The sequence below is a fragment of the Giraffa tippelskirchi genome, chromosome 1 (assembly GCF_054371585.1).
Source record: "Giraffa tippelskirchi isolate mGirTip1 chromosome 1, T2T-mGirTip1v1.2.pri, whole genome shotgun sequence".
NCBI classification, from domain to species: Eukaryota; Metazoa; Chordata; class Mammalia; order Artiodactyla; family Giraffidae; genus Giraffa; species Giraffa tippelskirchi.
This window is the reverse complement of record NC_137275.1, coordinates 153,968,320-153,990,701: the sequence shown is the minus strand read 5'-3', so window position 1 is coordinate 153,990,701 and position 22,382 is coordinate 153,968,320. Positions and strand designations below refer to the sequence as shown.

At 37.4% G+C, this 22,382-nt stretch overlaps 1 protein-coding gene across 1 annotated transcript in view; it reads right to left on the bottom strand.

Moving 5' to 3' along the window:
• Positions 1–15,706, bottom strand: part of PTPRD (protein tyrosine phosphatase receptor type D) — a 1,686,434-nt gene extending 1,670,728 nt beyond the window's left edge. Inside the window, exon 1 of the mRNA XM_081500246.1 lies at positions 15,512–15,706. The gene's annotated coding sequence lies outside the window, so the exon portion shown is untranslated. The remainder of the gene's footprint in view (positions 1–15,511) is intronic.
• Between the last annotated feature and the right edge of the window lie 6,676 nt (positions 15,707–22,382).

Here is a 22,382-nt window from a genome sequence, read left to right as displayed (position 1 = left end):
CAACCAGCTAAGAGTCAAAATAGGATGAGATGAAGGCTTAGGCTCAGGTTAGGTTGAACGTCTGAGGACTTTGTAGTAAGCTAAAGCCCATAAACAGCTGTACATTTTGTTGAAAATGAATTTTGATAAAAAAATATTCTTATTGACAAGCAGGAGGTAAATACAAAACTTGTTTGTATTAGCCTTCTATGAAGGACCTCACCAATTAAAAACAAAGTGATACAGAACTGTTAATGTCCATGGTAATCTCAGCACAGGTAATTAATAAATCCAATCATAAAAACAAAAATTCCACAAATAAAGTTCTGTCAAACAGTGCACAATCCAAAATTACAAAATACCAGTTGATACAAGTGAGAGTCCACATAGATACAGACTGTAAAACTAATTATTAAAGTTGTACACAAAGCAAATGAGAAAAACAGTAATCACCAGGCAAATTTATAAACATATTCAAATTGGACATCTGAAAATAAAGTATGATCATTGAAATTACAACCCAGAAACAAACAGAATACTCACTACCTCTTTCTAGGAGACCATAAAATACCACAATCAGATAGAGAAATTTCAAAAAGGGAAAACTACTAGCCAATCTCTCTCATCAACAACATGCAAAAATTTTCAAAATATTATCAAATAAAATTTGAAAAAGTATACAAATAACTATATACCATGACCAAGTAGAATTTACTCCAGGTATATATGTTAACCTAATGTAAGAAAATCTAATATAATCCATCACATCAATAGGCAAAAGGAAACTGCCATCAACTGACACAGAAAGATCATATGATGAAACTCAGCACCCTCATGATAAAAGCTTACAGCAAATTAGGAACAGAGGAAAACTTCCTTAACTTGATAAAGGATACCTACCCAAAAAATGCTATAGGTAATGTACTTACTGGTGACAAACTGGATACTTTTCCCCTAAGATAGGGAACCAGTCAAGGATGTCCCTCTCACTATCATTCTCAATATCTTAATGGAAGTACTCCCAAGTGAAATAAAGGAAATAAAGGTACATAGATCTAAAAGGAGCAAATACAACTTTTGTTGACAGAGGGCATGAGTGTCTCTATAGTGGAATCGTAGTGGAATCTCTTAGTTGTGTCCAACTCTTTGCGACCCCATGGACTGTAGCCTACCAGGCTTCTCCATCCGTGGGATTTTCCAGGCAAGGGTACTGGAGTGGGTTGCCATTTCCTTCTCCAGGGGGATCTTCCCAACCCAGGAATCGAACCCGAGTCTCCTACATTGCAGACAGATGCTTTACCTTCTGCGCCACCAGGGAAGCCTTGAGTGTCTCTATATGAAATCCCAAATAATTGAAACAAAAACTACTGGACTAAGCAATTATACTAAGGTTATAGAATATAAGGATATAAGGTTAACATACAAAATGTAATTGTTTTTTTATAAAGCACTAGGGACTAGGAATTTGAAATTAAAAACCAAGTACCACTTATAGACTAAAAATTGAAGCATTTATAAATTTAACAGAAGATTTAAAATTTTATTGGAAAAATCAATGCAGATTTAAATAAATGAAGAGATATTCCATGTTCATGGATGAGAAGATTCACTTGTTAATATGTCAGTTCTTCCCAACTTGATATAATAGATGTAATGAACTCAATCAATATTCCAGCAAGCTATTTTGTATATATTAACAAATTCTAAAATTTATATATAAAGATGAAAAGATCCAGACTAGAAAACATGATAATAAGAACAAAGATTGAACACTGAAACAACTCAACTTCAAGACTTACTAAAAAGCTACAATAATCAAGATAACATATAGTGATGAAATAACATATAGATTAAAAGAACAGAATAGAGAGATCAGAAACAGATTCACATGAATCTAACTGATATCTTATGAAGATGCAGTGACAATTGAATCAAAAAAGGATAACTTTTAAATAAGCTATAGTGGAACAACTGGACACTCATGTTAAAAATACATATTTAGAATCCAGACATAGATCTTACTTCTTTCATAATATCTGATTAAAATTGGATTATAGATCTAAATAGTAGACAAGTCTGTAAAACTTCTAGAACACAGAAAATCTATGTGACCTTGAATTCAGCAGTGATTATTTAGCTACAACACCAAAAGCATGATATGCCAATGGGGGGAAAAAATGATAAACTGTACTTTAACAGAACTAAAAGAATTCTGTTCTTTAAAAGGACACCAATGAGAGAATCAAAGAAGCTGCAGTTTGGGAATATTAACAAAGCACTTATCTGACAAGTAACTTTTATCAAGTGTACAAAGAAGTCTTAAAACTCAATGGTAAGAAAACCAGCCTAGTGAAAAGCAGGTATCTGAACACTTCAGAGAAAATAAGTAGATGGCAAACAAAAGACTAGCAATATCATTTGCATTAAATAAAGAAAAAAATTAAGACAACATACCTATTAGACACAATACATCTTCCTTCTAGAATGGTTAAAACTAAAAAAAATAAATAAAAGTGTTGGTAAAAATGCAGAGCAATAGCTAGGAATGTAAACTGATACAGTCACTACAGATGATTTGTGCAACTAGAAATTGGTGATGTTATTAGGGAATCTCAAATGTAGGAAAAGCAGGCTTGGAAGTGAGTTTAACTGGGGTTTTATAATTAGACATCAAAATTATCCAGGCAAAAATGATCCTTAGGCAGGTGCATGAAAGGACCTGAATTAAGCATATGGGCTAAAATTAAAAAGTGAAAGCAGACAAAAGTGCATTTGGGGTATGTCTCCCAAAAGGGGAAATAGGTTACATGGAATGCATTTTGGAGTGAGTATTTTCTGCCACGGTGCTATTTCAATCCAGCACGTTCTCTGCCCAGCAGTAGGACAGGTACACAGGGTAAGGGTACATAGCAGACATACAGCAGAAGTAGTGAGCTGTAGAAACCCTAAGTGTTAACATAGTTTGATTCCTGTATTCGAATCTACAGTATTTGTGGCCCGTAGGGGTAATAGAATCCCTTCTTTATAAAAAGATTTTCTTCCTGAATCTAAAGCAGAATTGCTCAATGGCTTGAATATTAGAGGAAGAGTATTGTCAGTTTTGTTTTGTCTCCATAATTCGTTTAGAGAACTACAAAAAAAATGGCAAGTTGTTCACACAAATAGAATTTTAGAAAAAAATACTGAAAGTAAAATGCAAAATCAAAGAGCTTTGCAGCTTAAAATGTTCATCAAAAGTCCCATGTGAACTTGGATCAATCTATGTTTTAAGATGAAAATAATCACAGTGGAAAGTACTCAAGGAAGAGCCATTTCTGTAATGTGTCAGTAATTTAGGTGGGTTCTTTATTAACATTTTAAACTATAATTCACATTTAATTACATGGAGAAACAAGAATCTTATAGTGACAAAGATAATTCAGGCTTATCTGCTTTAAACTAATTTCCTGAGTTTGCCCTATAATTTCCATGCAATTTCTATGTGGAAAGGACATATTTCATTGATTAACAGAATCTCTAATTTAGGGTAATGGAAATACAACTCCTCTTTCCCCTTACAAAATATCATTGTTTTTACATTTTAGTTTGTGTTAAAATTATTACTTTTTCTTTGCCCATTTCTTTGAAAACTAAAATGTGAACTATATTAAAAATTTTTTTTGATAAACAACAAGGTCCTAATGTATAGCACAGGCTATATCAACAGTGACAAACCATAATGAAAAATACAATAAAGAATACACACACACATAGATATTTATATATATTTAAAATATACATATATATATCAGTAGATTAAATAATCTAACAGTGGATTAAATAATCCATTCTGGAATTTTAATGTACTATGACTACATACAGCACCACAGTGGGTACATACCAGACATGCAGCATACCATATATATATATATACATACATATATATATATGTATATGTATGTGTGTGTATATATATATATACATATATATATGTATATGTGTGTGTGTATATATATATATGGTTTTCCCTACTGATTTAGATAGTAAAGAATCTGCCTGCAAAGTGGGAGACTTGAGTTCAATCCCTGGGTCAGGAAAATCCCCTGGAGAAGGAAATGGCTACTCACTCCAGTATTCTTGCCTGGAGAATTCTATGGACAGAGGAACCTGACCAGCTACAGTCCATGGGGTCATAAAGAATCAGACACGACTGAGCAATGACTTTCACACTGAGTCACTTTGCTGTACAGCAGAAATTAAAACATTGTAAATCAAATATACTTCAATAAAATTTTTAAATAAATAAATTAAATAGCAATTCAGGGGGGAAAAAAAGCAGTTTGTCTTCCGCAGAATTTATTTGTGGGGTGGGGGTGGCACATAGGAAAGGAAGCAGAACGTCAGTCCTGGCCATGACGCTTTTCTCAGTTATATTAACATTATTCTTTCCCCCATGCGAGGTGAGAGCTTCATAGTGCATCTAAAATTCTGGAAACATAAAATAAAACCTAACAAAATGCTGAATACAAGTCAAGAGGTGATTTTGAAAATCTCTTTGGATACAGATCTGTATCTAAGGGCAAATTATTTCTGTGCTGTATATTTTTTTTAACTTTTGCAAACAAGGTAAAATAGGAAAATGTAAGAAGATTTAGATTGTCTACAATTCACCGCTTCAGCTGTATGTCTGATATGTACCCACTGTGGTACTGTATGTAGTCACAGTACATTAAAATTCTAGAATGGATTATTTAAAATAAGGCTCTTGATATATACTTGGATCCATCACTGAGTCTCAGTTGTCTCACATGCATCATCAAGATAAAAGTCCCAGCATTGCCCCTACAGTGAGAATTCCATTAAGATAAAAAGATGGAGATGTTTCAAAACCCTTTCATTTATCTTTTATCTTTTCATTTAACATTTATTGAAGTATATATGGATATAGAACATATCAAGACATAATCATTTCCCTTAAAACACATAAAACTGTTTGAGTATAACAGAGTATAATATGGGACAAGAGCAATGTAGGTAGGGATGTGTGGGAATGTATAATATGATAAAAATAATGTAAAGATGCAGTTGAAATACATACACACCAAGTAATATGCATGAGGCATCCTAACCATCCTGGGAGCTTTTAACATACTAAGTGATGAATGCATACTATTGTGAATTCAAACAAGAGTTTTCCCAGTAGAAGAGACAGCATCACTAATGGTAGTGAATTAGAAGCATCAAAATGTGTTCTAGAAACAATAAGCACTTTGATGCTCATAGAGCATATATCTTAAGGCAGAGAAGAGACAGTGAAAAGATGGAAACATATGAAGTGTCATGTTCATGACTTTGATGTTGTCATAATTATGACTGCAAGGAGATCCAACCAGTGCACCCTAAAGGAATCAGTCCTGAATATTCATTGGAAGGACTGATGCTGAAGCTGAAACTCTAATACTTTAGCCACCTGATGCGAAGAGCTGACTCATTTGAAAAGACCCTGATGCTGGGAAAGACTGAAGGCGGAAGGAGATGGAGACGACAGAGGATGAGATGGTTGGATGGCATCACTGACTCAATGGACATGAGTTTGAGTAAACTCTGGGAGTTTGTGATGGACAGGGAGGCCTGGCATGCTGAGGTCCATGGGGTTGCAAAGAGTTGGACACAACTGAGTGATTGAACTGAACTGAAAATGGATATATATTTACATGTTATTGGCTAATACTATTATTGTTGACGGAGAAGGCAATGGCACCCCACTCCAGTACTCTTACCTGGAAAATCCCATGGGTGGAGGAGCCTGGTAGGCTGCAGACCCATGGGGTCGCTAGGAGTCGGACATGACTGAGCGACTTCACTTTCACTTTTCCCTTTCATGCACTGGAGAAGGAAATGGCAACCCACTCCAGTATTCTTGCCTGGAGAATCCCAGGGATGGCGGAGCCTGGTGGGCTGCCGTCTATGGGGTCGCACAGAGTCGGACATGACTGAAGCGACTTAGCAGCAGCATTATTGTTGAAACTTAGCATGTATTTTCTCAAAATCCTCAAAAAATCGATTAGTAGTTTAATACCAATATTTCTTTTCACCAATGAATTAAAACTTAGGTTAAGTGAGCATCCAATATCACTTAAACATATGCATATAATTACAATTTGTATTTTTAAGTGTCTCACAAGGAGACATTCTTTTCTCAACTGTAATTACCAACATATGTATTTTCCAACTGTAGAATTACAAATTAAAAAACCAGGAAATTTGAGATATAGCAAACATGTCTTCCCCATATATTCCTTGTTTGAGAAATGATGGTTTTGACTGAATCTAAATCAGAAAGACTTTCTAGTGTCTTTTTTCCTCCATTTTTAGTCACTTAGGAAAAGTATGATAAAGTTAGCCTATTTCCACAAAAGATTTAAAATTCCCAATAGATTAGTAAAAATTCAGTTAGACATTAAATGAAGCCCACAATATAACAGGCACTGTGCTCCAAGTTGTGAACTAAAGCCTGGATCAAGTATTGCTTTTGCCTGATGATGATTACTTAATTGACTGGTAATACAATGTGATAAGTGTTATGACACTGGGAAGTAGGAGGCAAGCATATCTGAGTATAAATGCATATTATGCTAATACAAAAATCAAATGAAATAATAAATAAGCCATGCAATATAGTGTTTAGTAAATCTGATGACCAGTTATACAAAGTTATGATAACATTTTTATTATGTGAGGTAGAACTGGGGACTGCATATACCTATGTCATCATCGTCTATGATATTTGCAGGGAATGTATGTCATCACTGATTTTAATAGCTTTGAGTTGTTGACCTTGTAGATAAGAAGCCATCTATGCCAACAATTCTTCTTGTATATCTAGAGAAGAAAGTAGGACCCAAGACTATTATTTTAGCATGACAGAAAAGTTTCTTCTCAATTCCTGAATTATTTGTAACATATTCTAGACTTACACTATAGACAGCCATGTACATGTGCCCCTTGCTATTCAATGGGGATTGGTTTCAAGACTCTCATGAATACCAAAATCTATGGATGCTTAAGTCCCTTTTATACAATGTGGAATTTGCATATAACCTATATACATGATTTGTATAATAAATCTTTAAATCTCTAGATTACTTACAATATCTAAAATGCAATGTAGATGCTATGTGAATAGTTATCAGAATGGCAGACTCATATCATACTTTTGTGAAATTCCCTGGGATGTTTGAAAATCTTTGATCCATAGTTGCAGATGTGGAACCTCCAGATACAAAGGGTCAACTGTATTTGCCAAATTCAATTATTCTTCAGACACTCTCGTCTATAGATCTAGTGATTTTTCCTTTCCAGTCAGTTCAGTTCAGTCACTCAGCTGTGTCCGACTCTTTGTGACCCCATGGATTGCAGCACGCCAGGCCTCCCTGTCTGTCACCAACTTCCGGAGTTCACCCAAACTCATGTCCATTGAGTCGGTAATGCCATCCAACCATCTCATCCTCTGTCGTCCCCTTCTCCTCCCACCTTCAATCTTTCCCATCATCAGGGTCTTTTCAAATGACTCAGCTCTTCATATCAGGTGGCCAAAGTATTGGAGTTTTAGTTTAAACATCAGTCCTTCCAATGAACACTCAGGAATGATCTCCTTTAGGATGGACTGGTTGGATCTTCCTGCAGTCCAAGGGACTCTCAAGAGTCTTCTCCAACACCACAGTTCAAAAGCATCAATTCTTCGGTGCTCAGTTTTCTTTATAGTCAAACTCTCACATCCATATAAGACTACTGGAAAAACCATAGCCTTGACTAGACAGACCTTTGTTTGCAAAGTAATGTCTCTGCTTTTTAATATGCTGTCTAGGTTGGTCATAACTTTCCTTCCAAGGAGTAAGCGTCTTTTAATTTCATGGCTGCAGTCACCATCTGCAGTGATTTTGGAACCCCCAAAAATAAAGTCAGCCACTGTTTCTACTGTTTCCCCATCGATTTGCCATGAAGTAATGGGACCAGATGCCATGATCTTAGTCTACTGAATGTTGACCTTTAAGCCAACTTTTTCACTCTTCTCTTTCACTTTCATCAAGACACTCTTTAGTTCTTCTTCACTTTCTGCTATATCATCTGCATATCTGAGGTTATTGATATTTCTCCCGGCAATCTTGATTCCAGCTGTGCTTCCTCCAGCCCAGCGTTTCTCATGATGTACTCTGCATATAAGTTAAATAAGCAGGGTGACAATATACAGCCTTGACATACTCCTTTTCCTATTTGGAACCAGTCTGTTGTTCCATGTCCAGTTCTAACTGTTGCTTCCTGACCTGCATACAGGTTTCTCAAGAGGGAGGTCAGGTGGTCTGGTAGTCCCATCTTTTTCAGAATTTTCCACAGTTTATTCTCCTTTTGGCATATCCAAAATATCAGGGAATATCCTTATCAGCTTTTGCTAGATGTTTTGTCAAGTCGTTCCATTCTCTCAAACGTACTTTTTATTAGAATTTTTTCTAAGGCAGGCCTTTGCTGTGTCAGCGAGGAAAGGCCTTAGGGAGAAAAAGATCTAGCTTCCATTTTAGAGCTTTAAAAGGGCTAAATAAATTGTTCTTCATAAAAGCCTGAGCCATTAAAACAATGTCCTCTATATATATATATAAAAAAAAATGTCCTGTTCATTATCTGAATTCACTTTAATATAGTGTAGTCAGACAGGGCTCTACACACTCTTTTAGGTAAGTCATGACTGGGACTGAGGGAGTTTAAGAGGAAGTCCAGTATCATGGTCATTTTGGGATGCAGACTCCTACTGGTTAGTGGTACCTAACTGCTTCTAAGGATCACAGACGGAAAAAAGTCTTACTTGAAAAAAAAAAATAGAAAATTTACATGAATGCTTTGAAGAGGGCCTCACAGCAGAGAAGAAAAGACAACAGGTGTTTCTAAACATTGGCAGAAATAGCTAACTTACTCCTCATTTCTCTTGTGCTAACCATTGACCAAAGCACTTGAACATACTTCTTCAGTAAGGTCTTATAAATACTACTCATTTTACAGATTATAAACTGAGGCACAGAAAAGTTTAGAGTCTCAAGTGCACACACTGGAGAACACCACCAGGATTTAACCCCAGGCAGCAGGCCTCCAAAGACCAAGGTCTTCCCTATGCTATGCCGTGGAAAGAAAATACGAGGGGCTGGGAGAGGTAACCTTTCAGAGTCACATTCTTAGAGCACCTGGGAGCTTATTTGAACACTTTTGGCAACTCTTAGCATCCTTTTCCTTGGTTTTACCATATGTATATTGTAGATATAAATATCGACTCTCAGTTCTTGTAAGGATTACATGCACTGCAGTGAGTGTTAGCAGTGATCATTATCACTAGCAGGAGTAGCATAGCAGTAAGATGATATAACTAAGGGTCCTTACCAATCAGAAGGTGAGCCAAGCTGAAGTCAGGCACAGAAGATAAAGGAGTGTCTAGATCTATAAGTCTCTTGCCACCCTGTTTTAAAATAACCTGTTCACTAAACTGCAACAATCCTTTTTCTTAAGATGTTGAAGATCATACAGGGCAGAGGTTAAGAGAGGGAAGGAATAGCATGAGGCAATTATGCCTAAGAATGTAAGCCTCATAATTCTACACGCTGCATCATGTAACCCACAGTGATCCTAAACGATGATTAGTCAGATGAGGAACATGAAATTCATGGACTTTGCTAAAGTCACACATAATTCAAAGTTTAACAGGATTGGAAAAGATTTAAAAAGTGTTAACTCATTTAATGCCATTAGGTATCTTTGATTGCCCATGTGATCTCACTTTCGTTATTTCAAAATTAAAAATGATAATCGACATCCACAGCTTGAAGGAATGCAAGAAGTTGAAAAGTAACTCAGCATTGTTAACTAATACCGTTTTATGTATACCATGCTGAAAAAATGGCAAGAGATGGAAACTATGCTTGAAATAAACTTATACTTATTTTTTTAATCTTGCACAGAATTTTAGAATTTTATATTCATATTAGAGAATCTCCTGTGCAAAAATCCCAATTAGAATAGTGAGAAAAGTTTTCTCTAATGCTTATGAGACTAGGTATACACATAAAGAGTTAAGGATTTTACACTAGGTAGAAGCACAATTTTAAATCGTAAAGATTTTATTTTATGAGGCAACCTGCTATCCTTCAATAAAATGATGAAGGCATGATTGTGAGGACTGACTGCATGAACAAGTGCCAAGTCAGGACATTTAAAGGCCACTCATCAACTTTCAGTGAAGCTAGATATTTGATTAAAGGTGGTAGTGATTTCCAGTAGCCTCATTCAAGAGAGCAATCACTACAACTCCATTTTGCAGTAAGATTAGAAAATATATTTTATGACCAACAATTAAGAAAACATGATGCATGAGGACAAACTATTTGAATTGACAGCAAATAGTTAAATGTCAAAACACAGAACAGCTAGTCAAAGGTCCTAAAATGATCATCTGGAGAATGGAGTCCAGAAGCCAAAAAGCACAGAAGAGATGAAGATGGCTGTATTTTGTTTTTTTTTGTTTTTAGAATGGAAGGAGGGACAAATACCTCACCACATTGTAAGACTTATTTCCAAGAAAAATTAGGGTCCCCAAGGAGACAAAAGCAGAGGACAGTTTCTATCCAACAAAAAAGTCACATAACAAGTAACAAAACATGTAGTCACAGGGCCCATTATCTCGGCCTTTTCTCACAGTTTGGCATGACAGTGAGAGAAAGGAGAAAAGAAACAGTAAAATCGAGCTGAGGTGGGGGTTAATAGAAAGCTGTAGTAGGAAGGAGGAACACATACAGATTTATCCTCAGCCTCTGTCAAGCATTTCAACTCTTCTTCCTCCAGCTTGCTAAGTGTGTGTTCTCATCTTTGCCTACTCCTTTATGATTCAAAATGCATCAGGACTATCATATCTTGGATGACAGAAAAAAAGGGCCACATGGGGACAATGACACAGGAGTTTCAAGGAGGAGAAAAGACCATTTGTATTTCAGAGGCAGGAAGCAGTCTGGTTGGGTAGGAACTAAAGATTCAATGGAGGTTAAGAGAAGCATACCCTGGTTATACAGGATTTATAAAGCTGACTTAAAAATATTGGGTTTTATTTTCATGATAATTAAAAGCCATCAAATCATTTCAGGCAGGAAGTCTCCAAACATAAGAGGATTACTCTGGTAGTTGAATTACCTCATGTGGTAGTTGAAGTACCTCATGTGCAGGAGGCTACATACTTCAGACATGACATTAAGAGCAGCAGGATTGTACTGAGTAGGGGAAGAAAAAAATCTGTTCCTTTCCCTCTACACATGACAGACAGCCCAGAAGTCTGTACTATAGGATTTGTCTGGGTTTCTGGGTCGTTACTGAGAACTTAAGGGAGAGCATTTCCAGAGTTGTCTCAGAATCCTTCTGTTAGTCCTCTATAGAGCTCCCTATCAGATCTAACACCTAGGTTTAGACAAACTGGATGAGAGCTTCCGAATTATCAAGATCACAGTCTCTACATTGCCTTGGACCACAGGAACCCCTGAGTTGAGAAGTTGTCCTGGAACATCACAGTGGACATGGTTCTGATTTAGACAATCTACTACTTTAAGAAACTGGAAATTAATACACTGTTCTAAATTCATGGCAACCCACTCCAGTATTCATGCCTGGAAAATCCCATGGACTGAGGAGCCTGGTGGGCTACAATCCATGGGGTCGCAAAGAGTCGGACACGACTGAGTGACGTCACTTCACTTCACTTCACTTCTAAATTTGAATTTTAAATCCAACCTTGTTGCTCTTAAGTTATTCTTAAGTATTTTAAAATAGCTGTTCATTTTAAAATCTCAACAGTTTAATAGAAAAGATGACTCTCTCAAGAGCTATCAACCTATGCAGATAGAAAATCTGTAGTAGGTTCTTTCTACAGGATTTTCTTTTTTACATATTTTGTATTAAAAAATAGAAATTAAACAATAATATAGAAAGCAATCATGTGGTTAACAAAATAACTGAAAAAAGCTAAGAAGAAAAAGAGCAGACTAAAGTTTCTTTAAGAAGGTAATTTTTAAAAGCTAATTATCAGAATCAGCTGACGAACTCTGAAGCTATTAGGATGATAAAAGCTGGAGCAGAAACCAGCAAATTAGCATGTTGAGAGTAGTTGGAAAGAAAGGGATAATAGATGACATGACACAAAATAGGCCATAAGTAGATGGCCATTGATGCAGGAACACTGGAATATTATGTATTCTGTGTATATTTTGAATTTTCCTCTCATTTTTGAAGCAATAGCCCAAAACTTCTTCTTTCTGATGATCTCACCTTTAGAAACCGACAAATTATGTTATGGCATAGGATTTAGTTATTTTGCGTTGGGTCCTGTATAAAGCCAAGAGAAACTGCTTTCTAGTATGTTTAAAAGGAAGAGCATTTCGCATGCTTAGATAAGAACCCGTGCACTGGTGCAAGCAGCACCACCAAGCTGCCGTCATGATTCACAGAGAATCAGCTTCGTTTGCATGTAATTTCTATCCTATACCACTTGATTTACTTAAATTGTAAACACAATTAAAACTTAAGTGTTTTTAGAGCAAATTTGGGATGGAGTGCACATTCACAGATGGTAATTTGTATTAACCAAAAACAGTGCTTCATAAGTAACACCACCTTTACAAGCGTTGTTAGTAATTTATACAAGAACTTCCCTTTAGTAACAAAATTAACACAATGATGAAATTTTAAAGAAGTCTAGTGAACTTCTCAAATTAGAAGTCTGTTTCATCTGAATTAACTCTATTTCTTCCAGGAGTTCAAGTCACAATGACAACATTTGCCAACAGGCAGAAGCACATCTTATGCTATGCGATTATGTAGACTTAATCAGTCAAAAATACCCAAATCATGACCTGCTGCACAGAGAAAATAATCACGTGTTTAAATTTTCAGGAGGTCCCCCAATTTATGTGTACCCCACTAACCAGCAGACAGTGTTAAATGTGCACATTTCTTCCTCACATTTCTTGAAAAAAGTGAAAAATTGACCCCTCAACTTTAAAGTTAACAAGAAGTTTGGATGTTTCTGTATCTGGTTTGAGTAACCGTCAGGATAGTTACAGTCAGGCAGTGAAAACTCTTACTTTTCCCATGCTACATTTTTAGGTTAGCATTATGAAATTAAATACATTCTTTTACTTCATTTACTCTCCATTATTTGAGTAACTAAGCTACAACTAGAGTATTACTTTTTTATTACTGCTGTAACAAACTACCACAAACTTTGTGACTTGCAAGAAAACAGTTTTACTACCTGACAGTTGGAGGTTAGAAATCCAAAGTCAGTCATGGGGTGTCGAAGCCACGGTGTCAGCAGAGCTGATACCTCTTGGAGACTCTGAAGAAACAGCCACTTCTTTGCCTTTTTCAGCATCTAGAGTCAGAGGGCATCCTTTGACCCATGGCCTGTTCCTTGCTTCACCTCCCTCCTGCTTCTTTCCTCCCATCTCCTACTACTAACTTTGCCCCTTCTGCCTCCTTCCTACAAGGTTCCCGGTAATTACATGAGCCCACCTGGATGATTCCGGATAATTGCTCCATCATTAGAGACTCAATTAATCACAGCTGCAAGATTTCTTTTTTGCTGCAAGATCATATCCATAAGTTCTAGAATTAAGGCTTGGGCATCTTTGGGAAGTGGTGGAGAGCATAATGCTATCTAGCCCAAAAAGAAACTCAAAACTAATACTGCAAGGTAACTTGGAAAAGTCCAATATGCCTGGTAAACAGTTACACTTACCAGAAAAAAGAATACAGACAGTAACATGGTTCATTTTTTTTAAACAATATTTGTTACAAATTTGTAGATATTTTGAGGGCAACTGGAAAGGGACTGACTTGGTCTGAATTACTCATAAAATTGGTTTAGCTTCTTATTCACCTTTATCATTCTAAACCTAATTTTCCAGACACAGAAAGAAAGAATCTGTACTCTTTTATCTATAGAGAGTACATGCCTGGGACATGGGAATATGAGCCACAGGTTAGGTAGAGTCTGTGGGGGTTTGCAGCTCAGCTGTAATCTTTTCACCTTGAATTAAGAAAGGATATATTGATGTGAAAATATGTCCCTTGGAACAAAGGATCTCTTATTTTTTATTTTTATTATCTTATCTTGGACAATTTTCTAGTTATCTAGCCATGGCAAATACGTTCATCTAAAGGGGCCAACCAAAAATTGAGAGGTGATCACAAACTTTCCATATATCTCCAAAATTGCTTTGATGTTTGTAAAGAGGAAGATCACATGTTGTTTGCTCTGTAAATAGATTTGTCCATATCATAGCAAGTTAGAAATAATGTCCCCTGAGATAATATGCTTTTGATTATGTTATGAAGCAGCTTTCACTACAGGCAGCTTAAAAACAGGCTTGCCCAATGTTTTTAATTTCAGGAACAAATGGAGATGGCATCCTCATTATCTCTGTTCTATATATTAGAGGGTATTTTTCTCTTGTTTTATTTTGTACAATCTATAATACAACAGCTCTGTATTGACTACATAACCTCAATGTATTATTTTTAAATGGTTTAGGCCTCCAGAGGTATTTAAACATAAAACCACCAATTAAAAGCATTTTATTTTTTCACAGAAGTACGCACAGGTGGCCTATATTGAATGATGCCAAAATATTTACAAAAAAAAATTCTCCTTTGCTATTAAAGTAGTTGCCTACAGACTCACAGAATAGTGAATAAAATTTACTTAGCAAATATAATCTAAACAGACACCATTTTCCCCACCTCCATGTCCTCCATCTGCTCTTGTTTGTGGAAAAAACTGTGGCCTCCTAGGCCTCCCCTAGTTCAAAAGAATAAACTTAATCAGAGAAGTGAGAATACACAGAAACAAAGAAAATAGTCATGCAAGACAAAATAATAGTTTAGCCATTAAACAAAGTCAAGGAACTTTAGTTCTATCTCAAGAGATACAAATAATATTCTGAGACATGATCGTTGAACTATTTAGCAGATACTGAAATCCCATCCAGGTGGATGAAGTTAATTACATTCTGAGTACAAGCATGTAGACCCCAGAAGGTTGATGATGATGACTCTCAATCACCTTACCATCAACCAGTTAGAAGAATGACCACAAGCTAATCACACACTCCACAACCCTCTCCCTCACCCTGTTTTTAAAAACCTTTCACTTAAGTCAATTAGGGAATTAAGGTCTTTTGAGCATCAGGTGCCAGGACTCTGTGTTTGGTACCTTACAATAAACGTTGCATTTTCCTTTATCATAAGCCAGTGTCAGTAGATTGGCTACACGCCTACAAGTAGAACCAAGTTTGATTTAGTAACACAAGTAGTGTTTAATTTTGTATCCCTTTCACTAAGTGGTGTTTTGACTCTGCAGCCAAGAAGGTCACTAGGCTTAGAGAAAAAAAAAAAAATTGTCTTTTCAGTATCTATTTCAAGGTGACCCATTTCAATAAACCTATACTTGGTCTCTGAACCTAGATCTACTTACTCTGTTAATTACAGAATAAACTTCCTAGGCTGGGTTCTTCTCCATGGAGACTCTGATATCCATTCAAAATCTCTTCAGGAAACTTCCCTGGCGGTCCAGCAGTTAAGAATTCGCCTTCCAACACAGGATTTGATCCCTGGTCAGGGAATTAAGATCCCACACGCCTCTGAATAACGAAGCCCCGGTGGGGCAACTACTGAGCCTGCGCACTCTGCACTCTGGAGCGCATGCACCACAATTCGAAAGAAGCCTGCGCGCTGGCGAAGAATAATCCTGCATGCCAGGACTAAGATCCTGCGTGCTGCAACTAAGACCTGACAAAACCAAAGAGATAAAATAAATATTTTTTAAAAAAGATTTTAAAATAAAATAAAAACAAAATTTCCTCAGAACACTTCGATACATACTTAGGGCAAGCGTATTTTTACTTCCCTGTCTACCCTTACTGGTCTTCCCTGGTGGCTCAGCGGTAAAGAATCCATCTGCCAAGTCTGGAGCCGTGAGTTCGATCTTTGGGTCCAGAAGAATCCCCGGAGAAGGAAATGGCAACCCACTCCAATGTTCTTGCCTGGGAAATTCCATGGACAGAGCAGCCTGGTGGGCTACAGTCCATGTGGTCATAAAGCGTAGGACAGGACTTAGCGACTAAACAACAAATAGGGCTTCCCTGATAGCTCAGTTGGTAAAAAATCTGCCTACAATGCAGGAGACCCCCATTTGATTCCTGGGTTGGGAATATCCGCTGAAGAAGGGAAAAAGCTACTCACCCCAGTAATCTGGACTCAAGAACTAGTCCATGGGGTCACAAAAAGTCAGACAGGACTGAGGGACTTTCACTTTCATTTGGCTTCCTTGGTGGCTCAGATAGTAAAGAATCTGCCCGCAATGCAGGAGATATGGGTTCAATCCTTGGGTTGGGAAGACCCTGGGGAAGGAAATGGCAACCCACTCCAGTATTCTTACCTGGAGAATCCCATGGACAGAGGAGCCTGGCAGGCTACAGTCCATGGGGTTGCAAAGAGTCAGACACGATTGTGTGACTACCACTTCACTTCACTTCAATAACAACTATTCTTATTAGACTGAGCTCTTTGAAGAAAAGGGCTCTGTTCTATCTCTTTATTTTTCTGTTAGTGTTTGCCATTAAAAAAAATCTTGGCATAGTGAATATTTGTTGAATAGATAAATTAACAAATACGCACACAGTGAATGAGAATTTGCTGAGTTCTTTCATTTAGCAGAAAAACTCAAGAGGATTCTAAGTCTTTTCTTTCTTTTTTGAGGTGTTTATAGTTTATTTTGGGGTAAGAAGACGTAAAACTGGAGACAAATCTCAAAAACTACATACAATTGAAAAGCTATCATATTTGCTCTAAATCTATGATTTTCCAGATGAAAAGAAGTCTATATCAGAAACACTTGATAAATACACACACACACACAAACATAAATGTGTGCTTTCTCACTCTGGATACTATTCAGAATAACCTGTGAGAGAATTAAAAAATTCATTTGTCTGTGCTCCATTCTCAAATTTCAGAGGTAGACAAAATCAGGAGATTTTGCTATGCATTTAGGATTGAAAACCACTGAGCCACTCAGAGCAGAGACCTAGGACAAGCAGAACTGCATCACCTGAAACTTCTCAGACTCTGCAAAAACATACATTCCTGAAATAGAATGTGCATTTAAAAAAAATTCATTATGGGATCTACACATGCATTAAAGTTTGAGATACCCTACTCTACATCCTATCAACCTAAAAAGCAAGTGGAAAGAAAAAAAAAAATTGTTGAGATAATTAAGAAATGCTTTTGAAGGAAATATTATAGCCTGTGGGTACCTGGGTTCTGGGGTCAAACTACCTGGATACTAATACTTAGTAGGTCTTTTAACTTGATCAGGTTACTTATAAATATGTCTAAGCCTCGGTGAGTATTGCACCATAAAGAAGGCTGATCATCAAAGAATTTCTGCTTTTGAGTTGTGACGCTGGAGAAGACTAGATAGCATATTTAAAAGTAGAGACATTACTTTGCCAACAAAAGTACGTCTAGTCAAGGCTATGGTTTTTCATGTGGTCATGTATGGATGTGAGAGTTGGACTGTGAAGAAAGCTGAGTGCAGAAGAGTTGATGCTTTTGAGCTGTGGTGTTGGAGAAGACTCTTGAGAGTCCCTTGGACAGTAAAGAGATCAAACCAGTCAATCCTAAAGGAAATCAATCCTGAATATTCACTAAAAGGACTGATGCTGAACCTGAAGTTCCAATACTTTGGCCACCTGATGGGAAGAGGCAAATCATTGGAAAATATCCTGATGCTTTGAAAGATTGAGAGTAGAAGGAAAAGGGGGTGACAGAGGATGAGATGGTTGGATGGCATCATTGACTCAATGGACATAAGTTTGAGCAAACTCTGGGAGATACTGAAGGACAGGGAAGCCTGGCATGCAGCAGTTTACGGAGTCGCAAAGCTGGGCACAACTTAGTGACTGAACAACAGCAGCAAGATTCAGTTTACTACACTAACGGAGATAATACTAAATCTACACAGCTACTTTGTATCATACACTATGGTTTAGCACAGAGTAAAGCAAAATGGCTGTCTGAGGAGGCCTTACAAATAGCTGGGAAAAGAAGAGAAGCGAAAAGCAAAGGAGAAAAGGAAAGATATTCCCATTTGAATGCAGAGTTCCAAAGAATAGCAAGGAGAGATAAGAAAGCCTTCCTCAGTGATCGATGCAAAGAAACAGAGGAAAACAACAAAATAGGAAAAACTAGCGATCTCTTCAAGGAAATTAGAGATACTAAGGGAACATTTCATGCAAATATGGGCTCAATAAAGGACAGAAATGGTATGGATCTAACAGAAGCAGAAGATATTAAGAAGAGGTGGCAAGAATACACAGAAGAACTGTACAAAAAAGATCTTCATCACTCAGATAATCACGATGGTGTGATCACTCACCTAGAGCCAGACGTGGAATGTGAAGTCAAGTGGGCCTTAGAAAGCATCACTACGAACAAAGCTAGTGCAGGTGATAGAATTCCAATTGAGCTATTTCAAAGCCTGAAAGTTGATGCTGTGAACATGCTGCACTCAATATGCCAGCAAATTTTGAAAACTCAGCAGTGGCCACAGGACTGGAAAAGGTCAGTTTTCATTCCAATCCCAAAGAAATGCAATGCCAAAGAATGCTCAAACTACTGCACAATTGCACGCATCTCACAAGCTAGTAAAGTAATGCTCAAAATCCTCCAAGCCAGGCTTCAGCAATACGTGAACTGTGAACTTCCAGATGTTCAAGCTGGTTTTAGAAAAGGCAGAGGAACCAGAGCTCAAATTGCCAACATCTGCTGGATCATCGAAAAAGCAAGAGAGTTCCAAAAAAACATCTATTTCTGCTTTATTGACTATGCCAAGCCTTTGACTGTGTGGAAGACTATAAACTGTGGAAAATTCTGAAAGAGATGGGAATACCAGACCACCTGACCTGTCTCTTGAGAAACCTGTATGCAGGTCAGGAAGCAACAGTTAGAACTGGACATGGAACAACAGACTGGATTCAAATAGGAAAAGGAGTACATCAAGGCTGTATATTGTCACCCTGCTTATTTAGCTTATATGCAGAGTACATCATGAGAAACACTGGGCTGGAGGAAGCTCAAGCTGGAATCAAGATTGCTGGGAGAAATATCAATAACCTCAGATATGCAGACGACATCACCCTTATGACAGAAAGTGAGGAGGAACTAAAAAGCCTCTTGATGAAAGTGAAAGAGGAGTGTGAAAAAGTTGGCTTAAAGCTCAACATTCAGAAAACTAAGATCATGGCGTCTGGTCCCATCACTTCATGGGAAATAGATGGGGAAACAGTGGAAACAGTGTCAGACTTTATTTTTTTGGGCTCCAAAATCACTGCAGATGGTGACTGCAGCCATGAAATTAAAAGACGCTTGCTCCTTGTAAGGAAAGTTATGACCAACCTAGATAGCATATTAAAAAGCAGAGACATGACTTTGCCAGCAAAGGTCCGTCTAGTCAAGGCTATGGTTTTTCCAGAGGTCATGTATGGGTGTGAGATTTGGACTGTGAAGAAAGCTGAGAGCCAAAGAATTGATGCTTTTGAACTGTGGTGTTGGAGAAGACTCTTGAGAGCCCCTTGGAGTGCAAGGAGATCCAACCAGTCCATCCTAAAGGAGATCAGTCCTGGGTGTTCATTGGAAGGACTGATGTTGAAGCTGAAACTCCAATAATTTTTCCACCTCATGCAAAGAGTTGACTCATTGGAAAATACCGTGATTCTTGGATGGATTGGGGTAGGAGGAGAAGGGGACGACAGAGGATGAGATGGTTGGATGGCATCACCGACTCAATGGACATGGGTTTGGGTAGACTCCGGGAGCTGGTGATGGACAGGGAGGCCTGGTGTGCTGCAATTCATGGGGTTGCAGAGTCTGACACGACTGAGCAACTGAACTGAACTGAGGCCCTCAGTATATTTAATTAGTGCCTCTAGGACTGAGTGAACTTGGGTCTGTAAATAATTAAAAGGCATTACCTTCAGGTCATTATCCCCTGGAAGTAAACTAAAGTAGCAGTTTTCAGCTAGAGTACACAAACTCCTAAACGTAATAAATAAATCCAGATGAAACAGAGGAACCACCAGTTTTAAGTGGAACATGTTTTCAGATCCTCTATATCAATACACATCCATTTATAATTTATCTAATATTAAAATTCATGAGTATCTGAGCTTTGCCATTCTCTTCCTTTCCCCTCTTGTCTCTCACAAAGATGTTCTTCTCCAATTTACAAAACCAAAGCCTAACACTGTCCTGGGTGAAAACAAAATGAAACAAACCATTTGTGGCACCAAAGGTACTTTTCATTTTTATGCATCATCTAAGTGATAACCTATTAATAGCAATACTCAGGGCTCTCTTCTCCAGCTAGCCATCTAGCTACCTATTTTAGAAAAATTCAGATTTGAACACAGCCTTTTCTCACAGTATATTTGATTTGCTGATTGCTTTGGCAATGAAGATTAACTTCACTGTATAAAGGGAACTTGTTTTTCCATAAATTGAATGAGCAATAGCTAAAGGTAAAACAAAATAATAATACAAATATATTTTAAGCATAAAAATATGCTATACTCAAAATTGAATATTTTTTGATTATTTGAAAATAGTTAATAAAATACAGTTACCAACTTAAAAATGTATGGGCATCACAGAGTTGGTCAGTTTCTGAAGCTTTTAGATTACTCTTTGAAGTGATGTTACCTCAAAGTCTTGACAGATGGATTTATTTCCTAGGTTTGTACTATTTAGAATGTTTCATAAGGCACTGGAATCTCCAAAGAAGAAAACACCATCTAGAAGCCCCAGAAGCTTACCTGGGCTTGATAAAAGAACAAAGTAAATCAGAATGTGGTACATGCTTTTACCTCAAGGCTCTTATTGGTAGATTTATAATATCAGATTCCAATAATAAAATCACATCATAAGGAAAAGATATTAGAAGCACACAGAAAGCACATGGAGTCACAAAGACTCAGACATGACTGAGTGACTGAACGAACGATGATTCAACAAAAGCTCGTTAAAGAAGTAGTGAGAAAATAAGACATTTGAAGGCCCATTGAAAAGTGGAAGTGATTATTATTTCTTTTTAAACAATGAAGTATTTTAAAATCGTGTTTGTAAAATATATTTCCAGAAGAAAATAATCATGAGCTTTCTGCTTTCATCCAGGATATAGAAAGTGGGAGATAGTACTACTTCTAAGTAAACAATAGAAAACCAATAGGAAGATTTCTAAAAACAACAAACATACAAGAAAGGAACTGCTGCCATATGCTCACTCAGTCATGTCTAACTTTTTGTGACCCCATGGACTGTAGCCTGCCAGGCTGTTATGACATTGGGGATACTCCAGGCAAGAATACCAGAGTGGGGTGCCATGCCTTCCGCCAGGGAATCTTCCCAATCCAGGGATGGAACCCAGGTCTTCCATATTGCAGGTAGATTCTTTACTCTCTGAACCACCAGGGAAGCCTAATGCTGTCATGTGTGAGAGTCAAACGAAATAACTTAAAATAATCATTGAATATCAAGTATAAGATCGCATATTGCCTCACTCCTAACTGGATTCTTTCAATCTTTGATAATAATAGCCTGTCACAATAATCAGTTCAGATCAGTCTCTCAAACATGTCTGACTCTGCACAACCCCATGGACTGCAGCACGCCAGGCTTTCCTCTCCATCACCAACTCCCAGAGCTTGCTCAAATTCATATACATTGAGTAGGTGATGCCATCCAAAAATCTCATCCTCTGTCATCCCCTTCTCCTCTGGCCTTCAAGCTTTCCCAGCAACAGGGTCTTTTCAAATGAGTAAGCTCTTTGCATCAGGTGGCCAAAGTATTGGAGTTTCAGCTTCAACATCAGTCCTTCCAATGAACACCCAGGACTGAACTCCTTTAGGATGGGCTGGTTGGATCTCCTTGCAGTCCAAGGGACTCTCAAGAGTCTTCTCCAACACCACAGTTCAAAAGCATAAATTCTTCGGCACCCAGCTTTCTTCATGGTCCAAGTCTCACATCTATAATGAATACAGGAAAAACCATACCTTTGACTAGACTGACTTTTGTCAGCAAAGTAATGCCTCTGCTTTTCAATATGCTGTCTAGGTTAGTCATAGCTTTTCTTTCAAGGAGCAGGCATCTTTTAATTTCAAGGCTGCAGTCACCATATGCAATGATTTTGGAGACCCAAAAAATAAAATCTCTCAATGTTTCCATTGATTCCCCAGCTATTTGCCATGAAGTGAAGGGACCTAATGACATGAATTCATTTTTTGAAT